Raw genomic sequence first — 21,367 nt, 5'->3', positions numbered from 1 at the left:
AAGATGAAAAATGTTTCTTGTGGATTGGTCAGGGAATGATGAAATGAAACAAAGTTTCCTTATTAAAGAAAGTGTCATCACATGTTTTTCTTTCTAAATACTGGTTTCTTAAATTCTGGATTGTTATCAGGAACATTAATCTGTTCATACTTTCTGATTGTAACTAGTAAACTAACATCTAAAATTATCCTCAATATGTGTTATGTATGTCTTTTTGTCCCCAATCCCTGGATCAGTGCCTAGTGTAAAGTAGGTAAAGTTAACATGATTGAATGTGAACTCATTGATTAATTAAAAACAGCGTATGCAAGTGATGTTTGCAAGTTGATATATATTTCTTGATGGGAGGAACCATGTCTGATCTTTCATTGTATTTCAAGTACCCGGCAAAAAAAAATGTGAGGCTCCTAAGGGTATAGTGAATGTTTGTTACCATTATTAACCATGGTGGTGATATGGTACAAACTTTTTTAAAATCTAATTTTAATTTTCAGTTGGTTTTTGGCTGACATCTTGTAGATGGCAATGAGAATAGCACGTGGTAAAATTGTGCTAGTTATGTAACATAGTTTCTTGACTTAATTGCACTGCCAGCTTACTTTTTAATTAAACTCATTCATTTTTCATAGCTCTGAATTAGTCATGTGACTCTCTAGACTTGTTGTTGTTGATTTGTAGTAAGTAGAGAAATTCACGGAACACTCTTTTTCTAATTCTTTTCTAAAAATGAGCCTCTTTAATAGGGATAGGAGTGAAGGCTGATGTCAGGAATTGACTCCACTTTCCACTGGATCCTATATTCTAAATTGTAGTGGTGAGTAAATTCAGTCAGCCAGATAAGTTAAGAAAAGGAATAGAAATTCCTTTAGCTTGTTAGCAATATTCTTAACAGGGTACTGACAACTGGGAAAATAAATTGAGTTGGCAATTTAATAGGTATAATTCAAAGAGTAAATAGAAGCAGCTAAATTTCATGGTTAATAGTAGTACTATTGAAACAAGGCGACTGGAAGACACTGTTAATGAAAAGAGTGACTTTCAAGATGAAGCTACATTTAGCAACTATTTTTCACCAGAAGTATTTGGCATGATGTTTGGGTTCAAAATTACTATTCTGTATTGCTTAATGCACTGTTAACTGGAATCTGCATTGTGTGTGGCAGGAGAAGAGAGAAAACATGCTTTTTCCTGAAGAAAGCTCACATCCAGACTCTCTTTGTAATTTACCACATCCTTACTTTAAGAGGCTTGGAGAGCAAAAGCATGCCAATGGAGAAAAATCTGTAAAGTGTTGTATTATTTATGTATTATTATTTTGCTGGAAAAGATGTGAAAATACGAAGAATTGGAAAACAGAACAGCTAAGTTATAATGAATCACATCTCAGAAAAACACACAAGGGAATACAAATGTAATGACAACACATTTTCATTATTCTAAAAACAAATTCTGTCCGATAGTTAAACCCTATTAATTGGGTATTTTAGATACATACCAAAGGAATAAGACTATAATAAGTAGCCTTTCCTTCCAAGGGATAAAATAGAACTAGTATCATTTTATTTGGTGGTCTTCTGGTTCTCTTAAGCTACATATTTTATTGAAAGAGTGGAGAGTCTGTGGAAAGAATATATTAATATATTTCATATGGGGGACTTCAGATTTCCTAGATTCTTTTGGTACCAAGGTATTTGAGGAAAAAATTGAAGAAACAAAGTAAGAACCATAGAGACATGATAACTCTCCCCAATGTACTACAATGATTCATAATTCACAAGAGAGCAAGGCTCAAGTGGATCACACTTTTTATGGTACAAATGGGATTAATATTGTACTTCATAGATACAACATGTTTATAACAAAGAAAACCTCACCTCAACTTCCTTCTACTGTAGTAAGGCTTAGGAAGAACAGCAGAATTATTTTTTAAGTTTCTAGATTAAAAAAAAAGATCAATGGTTATTACTGCCCAAAGGCGGAGATAATTTTAGAATTATTTTAGCTCTTAGGGCTCTGAAATCTATTCACACTGGGTAGCATGGCTATGATTCATATTTATTGTTTGTGAGACATTGAAATGTGTGATCACCTTTTCAACATAGAAATTGTCTTGCTGGCATATAAACGTCAAGACAGCCCCTTTTCTAAGTTATAATGCCAGGAATGAAGCAGATTCTAAAAGATTTATTGCAAGTGCATTCTAGATACCTCTGTGAGAGATATATACTTCTAAAACCATTGTGAAATTGTTAATTGTGGACTGTGAGTGTGCATGGCTAGATAGATTGTAGCATGAATACACGAGTGGCACTTGAGACAGTTTTCAGAGTCATTCTACCACTTTCCATTCTGTATGTCAGTGCCTTCCTCTGTTTTCTTTAATATTTTTCTTCTTTCCTCCCACTCCTACTTTCTTCTTTTATCCATTATACCTCTGTTTAGTACTTTAACCATCCTTATGTGTATGATATTTGATTATTTGCCTATTTTTCTCCTTAGACTATAAGCCTTTTGAGGACATATAATATACATTTAAAAATTTTCCCCAGTACCTATCAGAGATGCTCAGTAAATATTTGTTGAGTTCCCACAAGCTAATATTCTTTTTTTTTCCTTAAATTTTTAATTTATTTTTGGCGCATTGCGTCTTCGTTGCTGCACGCGGGCTTTCTCTAGTTGTGGCGAGCAGGGGCTACTCTTTGTGTGGTGCACGGGCTTCTCATTGCGGTGGCTTCTCTTGTTGCAGAGCACAGGCTCTAGGCACACAGGCTTCAGTAGTTGTGGCACATGGGCTCAGTAGTTGTGGCTCTTGGGCTCTAGAGCACAGGCTCAGTAGTTGTAGCACACAGGCTTAATTGCTCCACGGCATGTGGGATCTTCCCGGACCAGGGATCGAACCTGTGTCCCCTGCATTGGTAGGAGGATTCTTAACCACTGTGCCACCGGGGAAGTCTCACTAATATTCTTTTTAAACAAATTTTATTTATTTTATTTTTTTAAATTTATTTTTTATTGAAGTATAGTTGATTTACAATATTGTGTTAGTTTCTGGTGTACAGCAAAGTGATTCAGTTATATATATATTTTTCATATTTTTTCCATTATCATTTATTATAAGATATTAAATATAGGGCTTCACTGGTGGTGCAGTGGTTAAGAATCCGCCTGCCAGTGCAGGGGACATGGGTTCGAGCCCTGGTCCGGGAAGATCTCACATAACGCGGAACAACTAAGCCCATGCACCACAACTACTGAGCCTGCAAGCCACAACTACTGAGCCTGCATGCCACAACTACTGAAGCCCGTGCACCACAACTACTGAAGCCTGTGCCCCTAGAGCCCATGCTCTGCAACAAGAGAAGTCACCACAATGGGAAGCCTGCACACCGCAACGAGGAGTAGCAACGAGGAGTAGCCCCCGCTCTCTGCAACTAGAGAAAGCCTGCACGCAGCAATGAGGACCCAACGCAGCCAAAAAAAAAGATATTAAATATAGTTCCCTGTGCTATACACTAGGACCTTATTGTTTATCCATTGTATGTGTAATAGTTTGCATCTGCTAATCCCAAACTCCCAATCCATCCCTCCCCCACGCCCCCATCCCACTTGGCAACCACAAGTCTGTTCTCTATGTCTGTGAATCTGTTTCTGTTTCATAATTAAGTTCATTTGTATCATATTTTAGATTGCACATATAAGTGATATCATATGGTATTTGTCCTTCTCTTTCTGACTTACTTCACTCAGTATGATAATCTCTAGTTTTATCCATGTTGCTGCAAATGGCATTATTTCCTTCTTTTTTATGGCTGAGTAATATTATATTACGTGTATATATGTATGTGTATATATGTATTTATATATATATATATACCACATCTTCTTCATCCATTCATCTGTTGATGGACATTTAGGTTGCTTCCATGTCTTGGCTATTGTAAACAGTGATGCAATGAACAATGGAGTGAATATATCTTTTCAAATTATAGTTCTGTCCAGATATATGCCCAGGAGTGGATTCACAATCTAATATTCTTATCTTGCAAGTTATGTAGGAGGCTGTCAGGATTATTAAACTCTAGAATAGGAATTTTTTCTTTTCTAGTGTCTGTGTATATAAATTTAAATTTCTAATTCATTTAATTTAGACATTGTATTTAAGGATGCTTGGTTTGGGTGATCAACACAGTATTATGCGTATAATATTCAGTGTTTGGCAGGTCGGGGTCTCCTGTACAGCTTATTTACCAAATGGAGATTGTGGTTTGTGATTATTTTCTCCAAAACATAAGGCTGGAGATTAACCTTTTATTTCTTTTCTGTAACAGCCAAGGACTGCAATATAGGGTCTTAGGGGAATTGGAGCTGTGATATCATATGAGCCAGCTCTTTACTTAAAAAGAAAAGTAGAGAGAGAGAAAGATATTCTCCCATTCATAGGCTTTGGGAAAGTTTAATTAAACTTATTGGTGAAATGTCTAAGAAATGTAAGAGTTAGCATTCACCAACTATTTTGACTATTCTGATATTATGAAGTCATTTTTGATATTTATTAAAATGTTCTCTTGGCTCCCAGTTATTGTTGGTTTAGCTAATTTGAAAGGATGATTGCAGAACTTTGATAGGTGAATATTAAAATGTGCCTGATTTCCTTATATCTTCTGCTGGTGTTCTGCCCAGCATTTCTCTGCAATGCCAAATGACCAGGGAGTCCTGGCAAAGAGAGTCTTGAGGCTTTGGCAATAGAAGATGGGCCTACATTTTCTCAAGTGCCCAAATATTTTGTGACTTTCAGTCTCAGCAGGCATCCCCTTCTCTTCCATAGCAACAGTGAATTTTGGGGATTACTGTGGTGTTTTATTTTTCCCTCCTACCTTTGTGGGAAAATATCACTATTTCTACGCTGGGATAAATCAGGTCACTGGCTGGAATTCAGTATGGCCCTGTTAGATCTGTTTCTAAAGGGTAGAGTTTGATACAGTACTCAAAGGTAGGCCTTCTTCTGGGAGCCTAGGGAAAAACATAATCAAATTATATATAATGTCAAGCTCTACCTGTTTTTTCTTTTCTGGCTGTGGGGTGTGTTAAAAATGCTATTTCCCTTTAAGAAATAAACAGATATAAGTAATATGCCAAGAACTAATCATCAATTTTAAGGTCACTTCCATAGGAGACTCTTTTATTAAACCAAAAATTTACAATGGATAATGATCAGACACCTAAATGATATATAGCTACTCTTTCAGAGGACTTCTCTAAAAGCATTTTATGGTACATGGATTGTTTTACTGTGATCATTCCCGGTGATTGGTGCAAACCTTTGCCAATGAATGACAAATTTACATACACATCATGTCAGCCAGCAATATTTTGCAGCTTTAATTGTTTTAGCTTCAGGCATTCCATGTCAAAATAGAGTGTTTAATGTCCTGCAAGTTGCTCTGTTTCTTTGCAACGTTAAATTATTCTGTAATTTGCCTGTTTTCTTTCTAATGCATTTGTCCATTAAGTCCATTAATAATTTATAATATAAAACATATGATACAACCTTAAATAGCATGTACAGCTTCTTTTTTAGAAGTTCTGGGTGTGTGTCAAGGAGACCAGAAAACCTGAAGTGCATTTGCGTAAAGTGTTTACTCCTACCTTATATCTCAGTTAAAGAGATCCTCCTTTATGTTGCTAAACTTTTGTGTTAATGTGAACCATACTGTTTACACTAACGTGTATATATGTAATATTATAGTAATTTTTAATTTTAGATAAAAATAACACTTTTACTTAAAAAAAACTCCAAGTAGACAATATAGAATCCATTAAAAGGAAAAGGATAGCATTCTGTGCAGTCAACTACATTTTAATGATAAACTTGATTTTATTCAGTAACGTCTAAGAGAAAGAACGAGAGGAGAAAAAGTTTTTTATGCCCATTTAGTTAAGCCAATTTCAACAAAGATGTACCAGTACAGAAACAGAGTCTTTGATATGTCTTTGGTTGTTATAGGTTTGAAATATATTGAAAAGATAATCTTTATTTAGTTTATACTATATCTGTTATCATTTTTAACTGTTAGGATTTTACCTTCTGTCCATTTGTAAAGAATGACCCTTGTTTAGTAACTATTTCTGATGTGGTACTGCTATGAACATGTATATTGTGTTTGGGTATTAAGATTAAATAATTTACATAAATGTGTAAAAGCCAAAGAATGTCAAACAACTGCCCTTCTCTATGAATAGTGCCATGTTCAAAGATAGCCTATTCTTTAGTTATATAATATATGATAATTTAAAATAAGATTCAAATGAATAATAATAATAACAACATATTCCTCAGTATATGGTAAATGTCTCTCTTTTCAAGGTAGTATTAGAGTTGTCAAAGAACAAAATGGATTTATCTTTTATGCTTTTGAATGCTCTTATTTGCAAAGATGGAAAGTTTTATTTAAAACATTAAAAATGAAAATTCATATTTTCATGCTATAGACTTACCTTTAATGTTGTCCCCCTCCTCTGCCTTCCTCTGGTCATAAGGGTGTTTCTTTGATTATTATATTTACTGTTGAGTTCCCAGAGTGTCCTTGGATAAGTTTAGCTATAATTTCATTAGTGAGTCTTTGTGATCCTTAAAACAGGTTCAAACAATTCCATCATTGGTGTCCTAAGAATTTTGGAGCACTGGAGGGATTTCTAGTCCAATCTGTTACCTAACAATATATTCAAGACTTTTTAATACCTTTGAACTCATAGAGAAAAGTGTATTGTCTGATTAAATCATCTCTAGAGATAGTTAACCCAAGGTTGATATCATCTCTTGATAGTTCCTCATACGGAAGAACATGTTACACTTCAGTGGATTTTGTGAATTAACCATAATACTTACTGGGTAACTTTTAATATGATGTATAATGACATTATATTTGGAGTATTTGAGCTCCATGAGAAGGCTTGCCTCAATTGGCTTTAACTTTAATATTTCAGTTTCTGGAGGAGTATTTTTTTTTTTTTTTTTTTTCTTCAGTTCGCGGGCCTCTCACTGTCGTGGCCTCTCCCGTTGCGGAGCACAGGCTCCGGACGCGCAGGCTCAGCGGCCATGGCTCACGGGCCCAGCCGCTCCGCGGCATGTGGGATCCTCCCGGACGGGGGCACGAGCCCGCGTGCCCTGCACCGGCAGGTGGACTCCCAACCACTGCGCCACCAGGGAAGCCCCTGGAGGAGTACTTTTAAGGGAAGGTTGTTAAGGGTGTATATATCAAGATGGTAGGATTTTTCTTCCTTTATAACCTAATTGATCACTTATCAATAAGACACATCGTTTTTGTTTTTTTTAAGTCAAGAGGGTTAAAAGAGAATACATAAGTACAAAACTATAGATGTACCGTACCTGGATTTGGTGGGTTCAAATTCTATTCCATGACTTAGAATGTGAAGCGAGGAACCTGTATCTACTTTGACCTTTGAAACTCTGAATAAAGCGGCAGTTTTATTAAATAAATAAATAAAGCATTTTCAACTTCATGTTTCTTGAACTGCCTGGAATAAATTCAGAAGAGATAGAATATACTTTTAACAAACAGTAAGAACTCCTTCACTGCATTAGAAAGGGCGTATTTGAATTATCAAGTAAATTGGGATTATTGGCAATAACATATATCTTCTTTCATTTCTCTGCTTATTCAATTTCTGATGGAAACTACGGCCAGAAAATTTTATGAAGCAATGTTGAGATAAACATGGCCTAACAATTCTGGGGGGAGACTCCCTACCCTTTGCTGATTTCCAGAATGTCCATAGTAATTAGAACAGTCCTGCACCAAGAAAGGAGAAAGCTGTGTAAATAAAAATCAATTATTCTCCTGCCCGCTTCCCCAGGCCTGTGCCTTTTTTTCTTGCTATCTGTTTGGAATCCTAAGGAATACCTTGATACTCCATCACATGCCTAGGGTGGGGAGGGCACAGAAAAGGTGAGGAGAGGGGTGCTTGTGGCTACATTGCTGTATTGAATTTAATTTTTCATTGATAATTAGACTCTGAAAGCCTCCTGATATTTTTGACCAGCAGGAAACAAAAGCCCACTGATTGACTCAGGAGATGGGTGGGAGCGGCCCCCGCTGTGCTCACACAGCAGCTCCACAAAGACTGAAAACAAGAGCTGTGGCAAATTGGATCACCATGCAAGTTCCAACTGGCCCATTGTGTACAAGTAGTAAATTGGGAGCTGATATTTCTGAGAACTATTTATTAGCAGAGCTTGGTGTTTTACTCCCTCCCTCCCCTGCCCTCCTCCACCCTGTCCTTATTTATTTGTTTGTTTGTTTGTTTTTTAGCAAACCGCTTTTTGTCAAGTTAGATGAGCAATCTAAAGCATTTACAAAAAATTCAGGTAATTATCCAAAGGGTTGTCCAGCCTAGAAATGTACTGATTATATGTGGCAAATGAACACAAAAAATTTCAGCTAATCTTAGCAGGCATTTATGTGCTGTAGTTGTACAAAAGGCAAATAAGTGGCATTTACAAGAGTTTCCTGAAATGCAAAAAAATTTTTAAAAATTTTAAAATTCAGTCTTATTGCTGCATGTATTATTAAGATTTTTAAATGGTGATGTCTCAGGTGACAGCTTCTGGTGGAGTCATCAGTTCTAACCATTTAGTACAAAAAAGGTGTGAAAATACTAGCCTGTGACCAGTTAGCAGAAATTGTAGTTGTACAAGTCTAGACCTGCATGTCTTACAGAAGAATTGATAACTCTGGAGTTTTTTCAATTTGAGTAATGCAGAGAGGGAAAAATGGAGTCCGTTTCATTAGTTGCTTATATATGTTCCATCTCTGAGAGTTTTAACTTTTGGTGAGTTGAGAATATGGTATTATTGCTACTACCAATTTCCTAGGGAAAATATATACAGAAGCTTATATAACTGTAAAAATTAAAGTTTATATTAATCTTTCACAAAAAGGCTTTTGAGATAATACCAGTTCATTTTATGGATAGCTATTCATTTGATCTTTTACAGACACTACCACATACGGGACATTTTTGTTTCTGTGCTCTTCCACTTTCGTCCAGTGCATAAATTAATTCTACGTCTAATGAACTGATTTGGTGAGAAGAGCTCAGACTACCATGGTTATATACTGGTGCTCCTGTCAGGGAACATCATGTAGACCATTATAGAGAGGGTGCAAGGCATGTTCTGGTCATGATTTTGTTTCTGAGTATTAGGACTCAGCCGTCAAATATTAATAAAGACCTATGGTGCCGAATAATATGTTAGGTATATTAGAGGATGAGAAGAGTATGATGCTTGGTTTCTGACATCCAGAAGTTTATCATTTAATAAATAAACAGAAGTGACCAACATAAAACAATTAGTAAACTATTCAACTGCAGAGGTTGTGAGTATAATATTGCAGAGCTGTAGGTAGTTGAATGCTTATTTAGGCATTCTTGTAGAAAGAATTGAAATGTAGCCTTCGTTAACCTGGTAGCTAGCATGAGGAAGGTGGGGTTATCATAACTCTGAAAATTATAATACAATTCAAAGGTATCTTAATAAATTAAAAAAAAAATTTCATTTGATCCTTGGGAATCAAAGTAGTCAATAGAGACTTGGATCCAGAGATCCTGAACAATCTCAAATACGAGGGAGATGTTATTGGAATACGTCATGTTGTAGAAAACTCTTCAACTTTTGCCGTTACAGATGTTTCCAAATGGAGAGAAATTTAAGAGAAGCAAAATGAGGTATATTCATAATAGTTCCTCATTGGGTTGCTGTGAGGATTAAATTAGATAAAGCATATATGGTGCCTGGCACATGCTAATTTTTCAATAAATATTAGTTGTTTCAAAAATAAAGCTGTCAGTAAAGGTTGAATCATTTCTCAGGGCCTGGGAATAGAGAATAAGTTGGAAGTGATGTTGCATGCTCTCAGGGGCGCAGGGGGCATGTATCTGTTGGACACGACTCTTTAAGTTAACTGGGGCTGGGCCCAGGGGCTCTCCTTACAGTTTTAGCGCCGACTCCTGATATCACCCGCTTTCCATCACCACAGGAAATAGACCTAATTCCCGGGTCGTGTGGCCTCCTCTCTTTGGCATTTGACATTTTTGTCCTCCCTTCAGATCTAAAAATTCCTTCTTTCCTTGGTTTCTGGGATAATCACTATCTCCTTTTCCCTACCTTTCTCTCAGTCTCTTTTGATGAGTTTTCTTCTTCCACTAGTACACATACCTCTCACTTCTTTTCAAACCTGAGTCCTATTCTTAACCCCCTTTTCTCTTTACTCTCTAGCCTCCCTGAGTGATTTTCATCCTCTTGCATGACACCAGTTCTCATATGATGACTGACAATTCTCCACATCCAGTCCCAGCCCACCGGGCTCTCAAAATGCATTTCAAGTTTGTTTCTCCTTATATATTCTGTAGTTATCTTAAATTCAGCGTGTTCACACAGCATGGTTTTTTTTTTTTTTTTTTTTTGCCGTACGCGGGCCTCTCACTGTTGTGGCCTCTCCCGTTGCGGAGCACAGGCTCCGGATGCGCAGGCTCAGCGGCCATGGCTCACGGGCCCAGCTGCTCCGCGGAATGTGGGATCTTCCCAGACCGGGGCACGAACCCGTGTCCCCTGCATCGGTAGGTGGACTCTCAACCACTGCGCCACCAGGGAAGCCCAGCATGTATTTTTTCACAGCAAAAATGTTCCTTTCTCCTATGTTCTTTATAAGTGAATGGTAATCCTATTTAAGGATGTCTGAAGGTACCAGTTTGTCTGGGACCAAGGGGTTTCCCAGGGTATGAGACCTTCAGTGCTGAAACTCTAAAAGTCCTGGGCAATCTGGGACTAGTTGGTCACCCTAACCAGACATATGTGAGTTTTTCCTCTGCTTCTCCCTTTCCCTCATCTCCTGCCTCTAGTATCATATCTCAGATATCTCTCTCGAAACATTCCCTTCTTTTTTATTCTCAGTATGGCTGCCTGCATTATTTCTTACCTCGGATATTGTAATAGAATCCCACCTGTTATTCTTGACTATAATCTCATTCATCTTATACCCTGCCTGAGTAATCTGCATAAATACAGATCTAATCATCATGGTGCTATTACACAACAAGCCAAAAAGTATGGAGAAAATTGAGTTCTGCCATAGATTAGAGGGTTTTGTCTCTTCAACCTGGCCACAAGAACCCTGTGACTCTGAAAGGAACTGATTGTAACCTCAGTATAATAGATCTCTGTTAGAGAGCAACACAATTTTCTCTTCAGCATCTGGATCAACTTTTCCCCTCTGCCTGGACAACAGCACTTGCTTTTTAAAAATTGCTATGGGAGCATCAACTTGCATTAGAATCGAATCAAAATAAAGCCAAAAATTTCTGTGATTATCTATGTGCAAAGTACTAGGTACTAGTAGTAGGATAAGGAGAAAAAAGAGCAGAAAATGTACATTTTAATTTAAAAATTTGTTTTTTGAAAAACAAATTTGAAATTTTGCAACTTGGGTATATCATCTCAGGCATACCCAAAGAAGCTCATCTTCCTGCACCCTACTGTAGGACCTGTCTCTTGTTTCAACTACAGTCTCACTAATAGTGAAATCATTTATTGCTTGATAATAATATGCTCCATCACCATGTCAGGTACATAAACTTGGAGTGTGTGGTGGTTTTAAAGCATATCTGCAAAGTCTTTGATATTCTACCCTTTAAGATGTGGAGTCTAATTCTCCTTCTCTTGGGTGTGAGCTGGACTTAGTAGCTTGCTTCTAATGAATGGAATATGGCAGGAGTGACAGTGTGTGGCTTCTGAGACTAGATCATAAAAGGCACTGTGGCTTCTTCTTTGCTCTCTCTTGGATCACTCACTCTTGGGGAAGCTGGCTTGCATTTTGTGAGGACATTCACATGGCTCTATGGAGATGTCTATGTGGTGAGGAACTAAGGCTTCCTGAGAACACCCAGCACTAACTTGCTGGTCGTGTGAATGAATGATCAAGTTTGGAAGCAGATCTTCCAGCCCCAGTCAAGCCTTCAGGTGACTGTAGCCCCAGCCAACATCTAGACTGCAACCTCCTGAGAGACTCTGAATCAGAGCCACCCAACTAAATTGTCCTTGGATTCCTGACCCATGAAAGTATATGATGTAATAGATGTTTATTGTTGTAAACCACTAAGTTTTGGGGGTGATTCATTATGCAGCAGTAGATAACTAATACAGAGTAGTTTTGTGTGATTCCTACTCTGATGCTTCCTTCCTTTCAGCCCCTTTCCCAAAGATTCAGGCCCGCAGATCATAATACATTTTTGCTGATTCTTCTGCAGAGAAGCTCTATTCTTTTCCCTTCACTTACTATATTTATTACTCTGTTATATTCCTTCATCTCCGAATTCTTGGTTTCCTGTGCACTCATTCTGTGGGTCATTCTATCCTCCACTTGTACGGAGACAATTCCCCATAGGTCTCTTGGGTTTTTAAATATCCTGTGAGCAGAAACACTGACTGCTTTTTCTGGATGATCTTTTCAAGGAAGCAGGTTTGCTTACTGTCCAGTATAATAAAAATAATCTCTTCCTCTGAAGCAGAGATCAGACAGGTTTGCTTAGTGCCATTGTAAAAGATTAGGGTTCCATAAATTGAGTATCCCTCAGCTGTAATGCAAACCTACTGTGTGTGCAGGATCCTCCTGGCCCTTCTGTATGACTCCCATGGCACTTGGAGGGTAACTGAAGCAAAAATGCTTGTGTGGCTGGCTGAACCGTGGGCAATTAGGACCTTTGTCTCTGATGCAGGATCTCATGACTTCTGCAGACCAACTTGTCAGCTTGCAAGTAAGGTAAAATCTCAGGCTCTTCATAGTTCTTGACAGTTTTAACCCATTCTCCATCATACCTAAAGCTCTAATCATGACCCTTTACAATTAATTCTTTTATTTATTCACCAAATGAAAACTGACTATACATGCTAAACTTCCAGCTGCCTCATTTGAAACTGCACATTTTTGGGGATACATCTTAACAAGTGCTTAAGCAAGGCTAGTCTCAAGCACACTCTTCTCATGTCTGCCTTGGAATTCTAGAAGGTGACAATATTTTTGTCTGTTACAGCTTCCTCTTATTCTTCTCCATGGAACCATGACATTAACCATTTACAAGATAAATGTGTAAAACTTACCTCTTCTGGAACCATTTGCCCATTGTTCTTTGCCTGATTCTGGTCAGATTTACTCCTTCCTTACTTTTTTCTATCCCCTTCAAGTATTTAACTCTTACATGTTACACAACAGTAGTTAATTGTAGACATAAATCTATGGTTTTAAAAAATCATATGTTACCCCATAAAGATGTCTTTTCTCCTATACAGGATGATAAAGTCCTTGAAAATAAGAAATTTGGAATTTGTTTCCTTAGTAAGACATGCAGATCTGGACAGTATGTTTTACATTGTGGTCACTTACCAGTGCTGGCAGACACAAATGTTCTGGTTTTCTGGGATAATCTGAATCTCATCTGGTGATATTGCCTTGTTTTTTGAACATAGGCTTAGAAACAATCACTGAAATAGCTCCAGTCCTAGGCGGCAGATGGCAACCCTTGAAATGGCCTCTGGCTGCCGTTGCCGAGCCAGTCCCCTTTTCTAGTCCGTCTTTCTTACCAGTCTTAGCCTTTATCCAAGACTTTTTACTCTTTCCCTCAGGCTCCTATAGTTTAAGTCATCCTCCCGAAGAAAAAAAAATACCACCAAAGCTCTTCAATCTTTTGTCCGCTGAATAACTCTTCAGTACTCTTTCTTATGCCCTTTAATGTTCTCTCTCTGAGATAAGATTGGGCTCCTTGGTTTCATATTCTATTCTCTGTGGGAAAGCATTAAAAATAAGAACTAAACAAAAAGTTTCACTGTAAGGAGAATTTTTTTTGTTTTTTGGTCTCTTTTCTTTTTGATGTTTAATCTATTCTGCAAACACAGAATTTTGGTTAATCTCTCCTTCACTTTATATATCTGTACTCCTGGAAGTTCAGTCCTTGTGGGCAGTTTTGTTTTTGTTTCTTTTTTTTTTTGACAACTTTTATATATAGCCTTTTAGGGAGACTCTCCCTTCTCCAGACCAACTCTGCTGCAGGCTCGTAAACTTGAAGTAGCGTGTGTGTGTGTGTGTGTGTGTGTGTGTGCGTGTGTGTGTGCGCGCCTGCGTGCACACACATCAGAAAGAGACAAAAGAATTTTCTCACCAAGCAGGTTCTTTCAAGTGTCCTCAGCTAGTTTTAGAATCTGTGAGTAGGGTGAGGAGGCAGAGGGTAAATTTGTCCCCTGATGATTCACATGGCCAACAGCTTCTTCAGTTCTGTGAAGTGATAAGACAGCAGTTTCCCCGACCAGTTTCTTGACTTGCCATCCTGTAATTTGAATGGGCCCAAGTGCTAATATGTGAATTAGTCAAAAGAGTAAAATTAAGGCTCATTTTCATGTTGTGGCCATGTGACATGGGGATTTATAACTAAAGGCATTTTATTGGTAAAATGACATAATACATGGAAAATGCAATATAAACTTCTTGATAGTATTATTCTTTTAAATTGCTATAAAAAACGATGAAAAGAAGCTTTATCATTTTGGTCTTATGAAAATAGAAAATATTCTTTTTTATTCTATTAGTTTTTTTTTTTCTTTTTGCGGTACACGGGCCTCTCACTGTTGTGGCCTCTCCCGTTGCGGAGCACAGGCTCCGGACGCGCAGGCTCAGCGGCCATGGCTCACGGGCCCAGCCGCTCCGCGGCATGTGGGATCTTCCCAGACTGGGGCACGAACTCGTGTCCCCTGCATCGGCAGGCGGACTCGCAACCACTGTGCCACCAGGGAAGCCCCTCTATTAGTTTTTATTGAAGAATTAAGTGGTATTTTTCTAAACTTTGAAAATATTTTTACAAGTGATTTTCAGGAAAAATTAGCTAGGTACATGTAGACTATTTCACTTGACATTTCAATATTAGAAGGTTGGGCCAGATTATTACCTACATTACATACTAAGAATTTTCTAGAAATTACTACATAACTGGCAGAGACATTGGCTTAAATTACCATGATATATCTAAAAGTGTCTGTTGAAGACATACATATATTGATAAAAATTGTAAAACATTTCAAACATACAAAAAAGGAAAATAAGAAAACATATATCCAGTTTAAGCCTATTACTTTTTTCCTATTCTTGCCGCAAATCCCATTCTCTTCTTTCCCTCTGTATAGGTAAATTTGATTTTACTATATCACTGGTTGTGTTCCCCAGGAAACAAGCTCTGAGACTCTGAGATTTTTATGTGGAAGCTTCTTGTGGGGTACCCTCAGGAGACACACCTGTGAAAGGTGAGAGAAGTGGAATTGGGTATAGTTGGGAGAAGCTGAACTAGGATGCAATCACAACAGACGTTTCAACTGACCCTGAGTCTGGGATGGCCCTGTTAAATTGTCTCAGTTGAAACAAGGAGGCCAAGTATTTGTACCCCCCAATTAGCTAGTCACTGGATGCAGTCTTTTCCTGAGGAAGAGGTATAACCCTGGGTGAGATAGCTTTTTTCTACTGAACTCTAAGTTTGGCAGTTATGCTGCTATAAACATTCATGTACAGGTTTTTGTGTGAACATAAGTTTTCATTTCTCTAGGTTGAATACCTAGAAGTAGGATTTCTGGATCATATGGTAAGCATAGGTTTAATTTTATAATTAAACCAAACTGTTCTCCAAAGTGGCTGTATCATATTGCATTCCCATCAGCAATATCTGAGAGTGCCAGTTGCTGTACATGCTCATCAGCACTTGGTATTGTCTTTTTAGAAAGTCTTTCTTATATATGTCTAATGGTCTCTCATTGTGGTTTTAATGGGCAGTTCCATAATATCTAATGATATTGAACAACTTTTCATGTGTTTGACATTTATATGTTTTCTTTTGTGAAGTATCTGTTCATATCTTTTCCCATTTAAGAAAATTAGGTTGATTGTTTTCTTTTCTTTTTTTTGGCCACAATGGGCGGCCTGTGGTGGGATCTTAGTTCCCTGACCAGGGATCCAACCCGGGCCCTTGGCAGTGAAAGTGTAGAGTCCTAATCACTGGACTGCCAGGGAATTCCCATAGGTTGATTGTTTTCTTATTGCTGAGTTTTGTGAGTTCTTTCTATATTCTGGAAACAAATCTTTTGTCAGATATGTGATTTATAAATACTTTTTCCCCGGTTTGTATCATGTCTTCTCACTCTCTTTATGATTTCCTTCATAGAACCACATATTTTAATTTTGAATGAAGTCCAATTTATGATTTCTTTTTTCTTTTATGGATTGGTCTCTTGGTGTCCTATCTAAGAACCCTTTGACTAACCCAAGGTCATGAAGGTTTTTTTAAGCTGTTTTCTTCTAAGAGTTTTATATTTTTATGTTTTACATGTAGGCCTCTAATTCAATTTTTAGCTAACATTTGTGCATGGTACTAGGTATAAATTGAAGTTCATTTTTCTTTTTTATTGCATGTGGCTATCCAGTTGTTCCAGCACCGTTTGTTAAAAAGACTCTCCTTTCTCTATTGAATCGTCTTTGCACTTTTGTCAAAAATCAATCAGCCGGGCTTCCCTGGTGGCGCAGTGGTTGAGAGTCCACCTGCCGATGCAGGGGATACGGGTTCGTGCCCCGGTCCGGGAAGATCCCACATGCCGCGGAGCGGCTGGGCCCGTGGGCCATGGCCGCTGAGCCTGCGCGTCCGGAGCCTGTGCTCCGCAACGGGAGAGGCCACGGCAGTGAGAGGCCCGCGTAACGCAAAAAACAAAAAACAAAAAACAAACAAACAAAAAAATCAATCAGCCATATTTATGCAGATATATTTCTGACCTTTCTATAATGTTCCATTGATCTGTGTGTCTATCCTTTCATTGTTCATGAATGTCTTGGTTACTGTAGCTTTATAGCATACCTTAATTTTGGGTAATGTGAGGACACAACAAGAAGACAGCCATCTGTAAACCAGGGAGCAGGCCTTCACCCAACACCTGATCTGCCAGCACCTTGATCTTTGACTTCCCAGCCTCCAGAAGTGTGAGAAAGAAATGTATGTTGTTGAAGCCACCATGTTATGGTATATTTGTTATAGCAGCCCAAACTAATTAAGATGGTCGCATAGACAAATCCACAATTATAGTTGCAGACTTCCAACACTCCTCTCTCGGTAAACTATAGAATAAGCAGACAGAAATGCAGCAGAGATATAGGAAGTTTGAATACTACCAACCAATCTGACCTAACTGACACTTATAGAACACTACCCAACAACAATGGAATACACATTCTTTTTAAGTGTCTATTAAATATTCACTGAGATAGACCACATTCTTAAATTTCAAAGAATTGAACTTATTCACATTCTGTTCTGTGACCATAATAGAATTAAACCAGAAGACAATAACAGAAAGATATCTGGAAAAGTCTGTGAATATTTGAAAATGAAATAACACACTACTTAGTAATACATGGGTCAAAGAAAAGTCTCAAGAGAAATTAGGAAATATTTTGAACTGAATGAATTAGGAAAAAAATGACATGTCAAAATTTGTGGGATATAACTACAGCAGTGCTTAGAGGGAAATTTATGGTATTAAATATAAACATCTGAAAAGAAGAAAGGTTTCAAATTAATGATCTAAGTATCCATCTTAAGAAGCTAGAAAAAGAACAAAAAACAAAAAACTGAGCCCAAAGAAAGCAGAAGGAAGGAAATAGAGATAAGAGAAAAAAAGTCAATTAAATTGAGAATAGAAAAACAAAAGAGAAAATCAATGAAACCAAAAGCTCTTTCTTCAAAAAACAAAATTAAAACATGGATAAGACTCTAACCAGACTGATCAATAAAAAGAGAGAGTACAGAAATTAGCAACATCAGGAACGAAAGAAGGGTTATCACTGCAGTTGTAGGTGCATGCATATTTAGAATTGTTGGGTCTTGTTGGTGAACTGGCTCTTTTATCAGTATGTAAATTCCCTCTTTGGCAATTCTTTTGGTTCTAATATCTGCTTTGTCTTATATTAATATATCCATGCCAGCTTTTTAAAGATTAGTGTTTGCATGGTATATTCTCTTCCATCTTATTATTTTTTAACTTCTTTTTTTATAGTTAGGTTTAGATGGATTTTTAAAACAGCATATAGTTGAATCTTTAAAAATAACCAATCTGACAATCTCTGTCATTTAATTGGTGTGTTTAGAACATTTAGTGTAATTGGATATGATTGGGTTTAGGTTTACTATTTTATTACTTTTCTATTTATCCATTTTGTTTTTCATATCTTTGTTTTTGGCTTCTTGTCTTCTTTTGATTTATTTGAATATTTAGAATTCCATTCTCATTTATCTGTAGTGCTTTTCAGTATATCGCTTTGTACAGTTTTTCTTTTAGTGGTTGCTCTAGGGATTACAATATACATATCAAACTTTACACAGTCTATTTAGAATTAATATTTTACCATTTCAGATAAAATTAAGAAACCTTAGGTCCCTTTACCTTTTCCCATTTTTGATGTAGTTGTCATGTGAATTACACCTACCTACATTGAAATTCCATCAGGCAGTGTTATAATTTTTGCTTTTAGCAACCATACATGTTATAACAAACTTTAGAGGCAAAATAGTCTATTTTATTTACTCAAATATTTACAGTTTCTGTTGCTCTTCCTTCATTCCTGCCCTTCCAAGTTTCCTTCTGTTATTGCTTTCATTCTAAATGAAGATCTTTCTTTAGCATTTCTTTAAAAGCATGTATGCTAGTGACACATTTTCTTAGTTTTCCTTCATCTAAAAATGTCTTTATTTTGTCTTCATTTTGATGGATTTTTTTTTTAAATTGAAGTATAGTTGATTTACAATATTGTGTTAGTTTTAACAAAGTGATTCAGATATATATATGTAATATGTATATTGTTTTTCAGATTCTTTTCCATTATAGGTTATTACAAGATATTGAATATCGTTCCCTGTGCTATACAGTAAGTTATTGTTGTTTATAGGTTTTATATATAGTAGTGTGTATCTGTTAATCCCAAACTCCTATTTATCCATTCCACCCCATTTTCTCTTTGTAACCGTAAGTTTGTTTTCTATGTCTGTCTGTTTCTGTTTTGTAAATAAGTTCATTTGTATCATTTTTATAGATTCCACATATAAGTGATATCATGTAATATTTGTCTTTCTCTGTATGACTTACTTCAGTTAGTATGATAATCTCTAGGTCCATCCATGTTACTGCAAATGGCAGTATTTTATTCTTTTTCTTTTTTTTGGCTGAGTAATATTCCATTGTGTATATATACCACATCTTCTTTATCCATTCATCATTGATGGGCACTTAGGTTGCTTCCATGTCTTGGCTATTGTAAATAGTGCTTCTATGAACATAGCATGGGCTGCATGTATCTTTTCAAATTATAATTTTGTCCACATATATGCCCAGGAGTGGGATTGCTGGATCATATGGTAACTCTAGTTTTTTAAGGAACCTCCATACTCTTCTCCATCGTGGTTGTACCAATTTACATTCCCAGCAACAGTGGGAATTTACATTCTCCACACCCTCTCCAGCATTTGTTACTTGTAGACTTTTTAATGATGGCCATTCTGAATGGTGTGCTGTGATACCTCACTGTAGTTTTGATTTGCATTTTTCTAATGATTAGTGATGTTGAGTATCCTTTCATGTGTTTGTTGGCCATCTGTACATCTTCTTTGGAGAAATGTCTATTTAGGTCTTCTGCCCATTTTTTTGACTGGGTTGTTTTTTTTTTTTGTTGTTGTTATTGCATTGTATGAGCTATTTGTATATTTTGAAAATTAAGCCCTTGTTGGTCACATCATTTGCAAATATTTTCTCCCAGTCTGTAGGTTTTCTTTTCATTTTGTTTATGGTGTCCTTTGCTGTGCAAAAGCTTATACGTTTGATTAGGTCCCATTTGTTTATTTTTGCTTTTATTTCTTTTGCTTTGGGAGACTGACCTAAGGAAACATTGGTACAATTTATGTCAGAATGTTTTTCCTGTTTTCTAGTTTTATGGTGTCATGTCTTATATATTTAAGTCTTTAAGCCATTTTGAGTTTATTTTTGTGAGAGAGTGTTCTAATTTCATTGATTTATATGCGCTGCCCATCTTCTCCAGCACCACTTGCTGAAGAGACTGTCTTTTCCCCAGTGTGTGTTCTTGCCTCCTTTGTCAAAGATTAATTGACCATAGGTGTATGGGTTTATTTTTAGGCTCTCTGTTCTGTTCCATTGATCCATATGTATATTTTTGTGCCATTACCACACTGTTTTGATTACTGTAGCTTTGTAGTATTGTTTAAAGTCTGGAAGGGTTATGCCTCCAGCTTTGTTCTTTTCTCCTTGGGATTGCTTTGGCAATTTTGGGTCTTTTGTGGTTCCATATATATTTTAGGATTATTTGTTCTAGTTCTGTGAAAAATGTCATGGGTAATTTGATAGGGATCATATTAAACCTGTAGATTGCTTTGGGTAGCATGGCCATTTTAACAATATTAATTCTTCTAATCCAAGAGCATGGAATATCTTTCTATTTCTTTGAATCATCTTCAATTTCCTTTATCAGTGTTTTATAGTTCTTAATGTATAAGTCTTTCACCTTGGTTAGGTTTATTCCTAGGTATTTTTTTTTTTGATGTGATTTTAAATGGGATTTTTTTTTTTTACTTTGTGTTTCTGATATTTCATTGTTAGTGTAAAGAAATGCAACAGATCTCTGTATGTAAATCTTGTATCCTGCTACCTTGCTGAATTTGTTTATCAGTTCCAATATTTTTTTGTGGAGTCTTTAGGGTTTTCTATATATGGTATCATGTCATCTGCATATAAGGACAGTTTTACCTTTTCCCTTCCAATTTGGATACCTTTTATTTCTTTTTCTTGTCTGATTGCTGTGGCTAGGACTTTCAATACTATGTTAAATAGAAGTGGTGAGAGTGGGCATCCTTGTCTTGTTCCAAAATTTAGTGGGAAGGCTTGTAGCTTTTCACTGTTGAGTATTATATTGGCTGTGGGTTTGTCATATATGGCTGGCTGGATGAATGATAGATATTTTTGATACAGAATTAGATTGACAGTTCTTTTTTTTCAACACTTCAAAAATATCATTCAGGTGCAGGGACCCTGCCAGGGGATGTGGCTGGAGGTCCCCACCATGTGTGCTCACCAGGGAGTGTGGCAATCCTGACCAAGCCGAGTGCCGCCCAGGTAGGAGCAGTGGAGAGCTCAATGGCTGTGGTCATGGCTCTGCCAGTGGGCAGCCAGGGTTAGGAGGAAGGAAATGCTGGCTTCCCAGTGGGCCTTGGC

This window comes from Pseudorca crassidens, chromosome 2, assembly GCF_039906515.1.
Source record: "Pseudorca crassidens isolate mPseCra1 chromosome 2, mPseCra1.hap1, whole genome shotgun sequence".
NCBI classification, from domain to species: Eukaryota; Metazoa; Chordata; class Mammalia; order Artiodactyla; family Delphinidae; genus Pseudorca; species Pseudorca crassidens.
Note: the sequence above shows the minus strand (reverse complement) of the source record.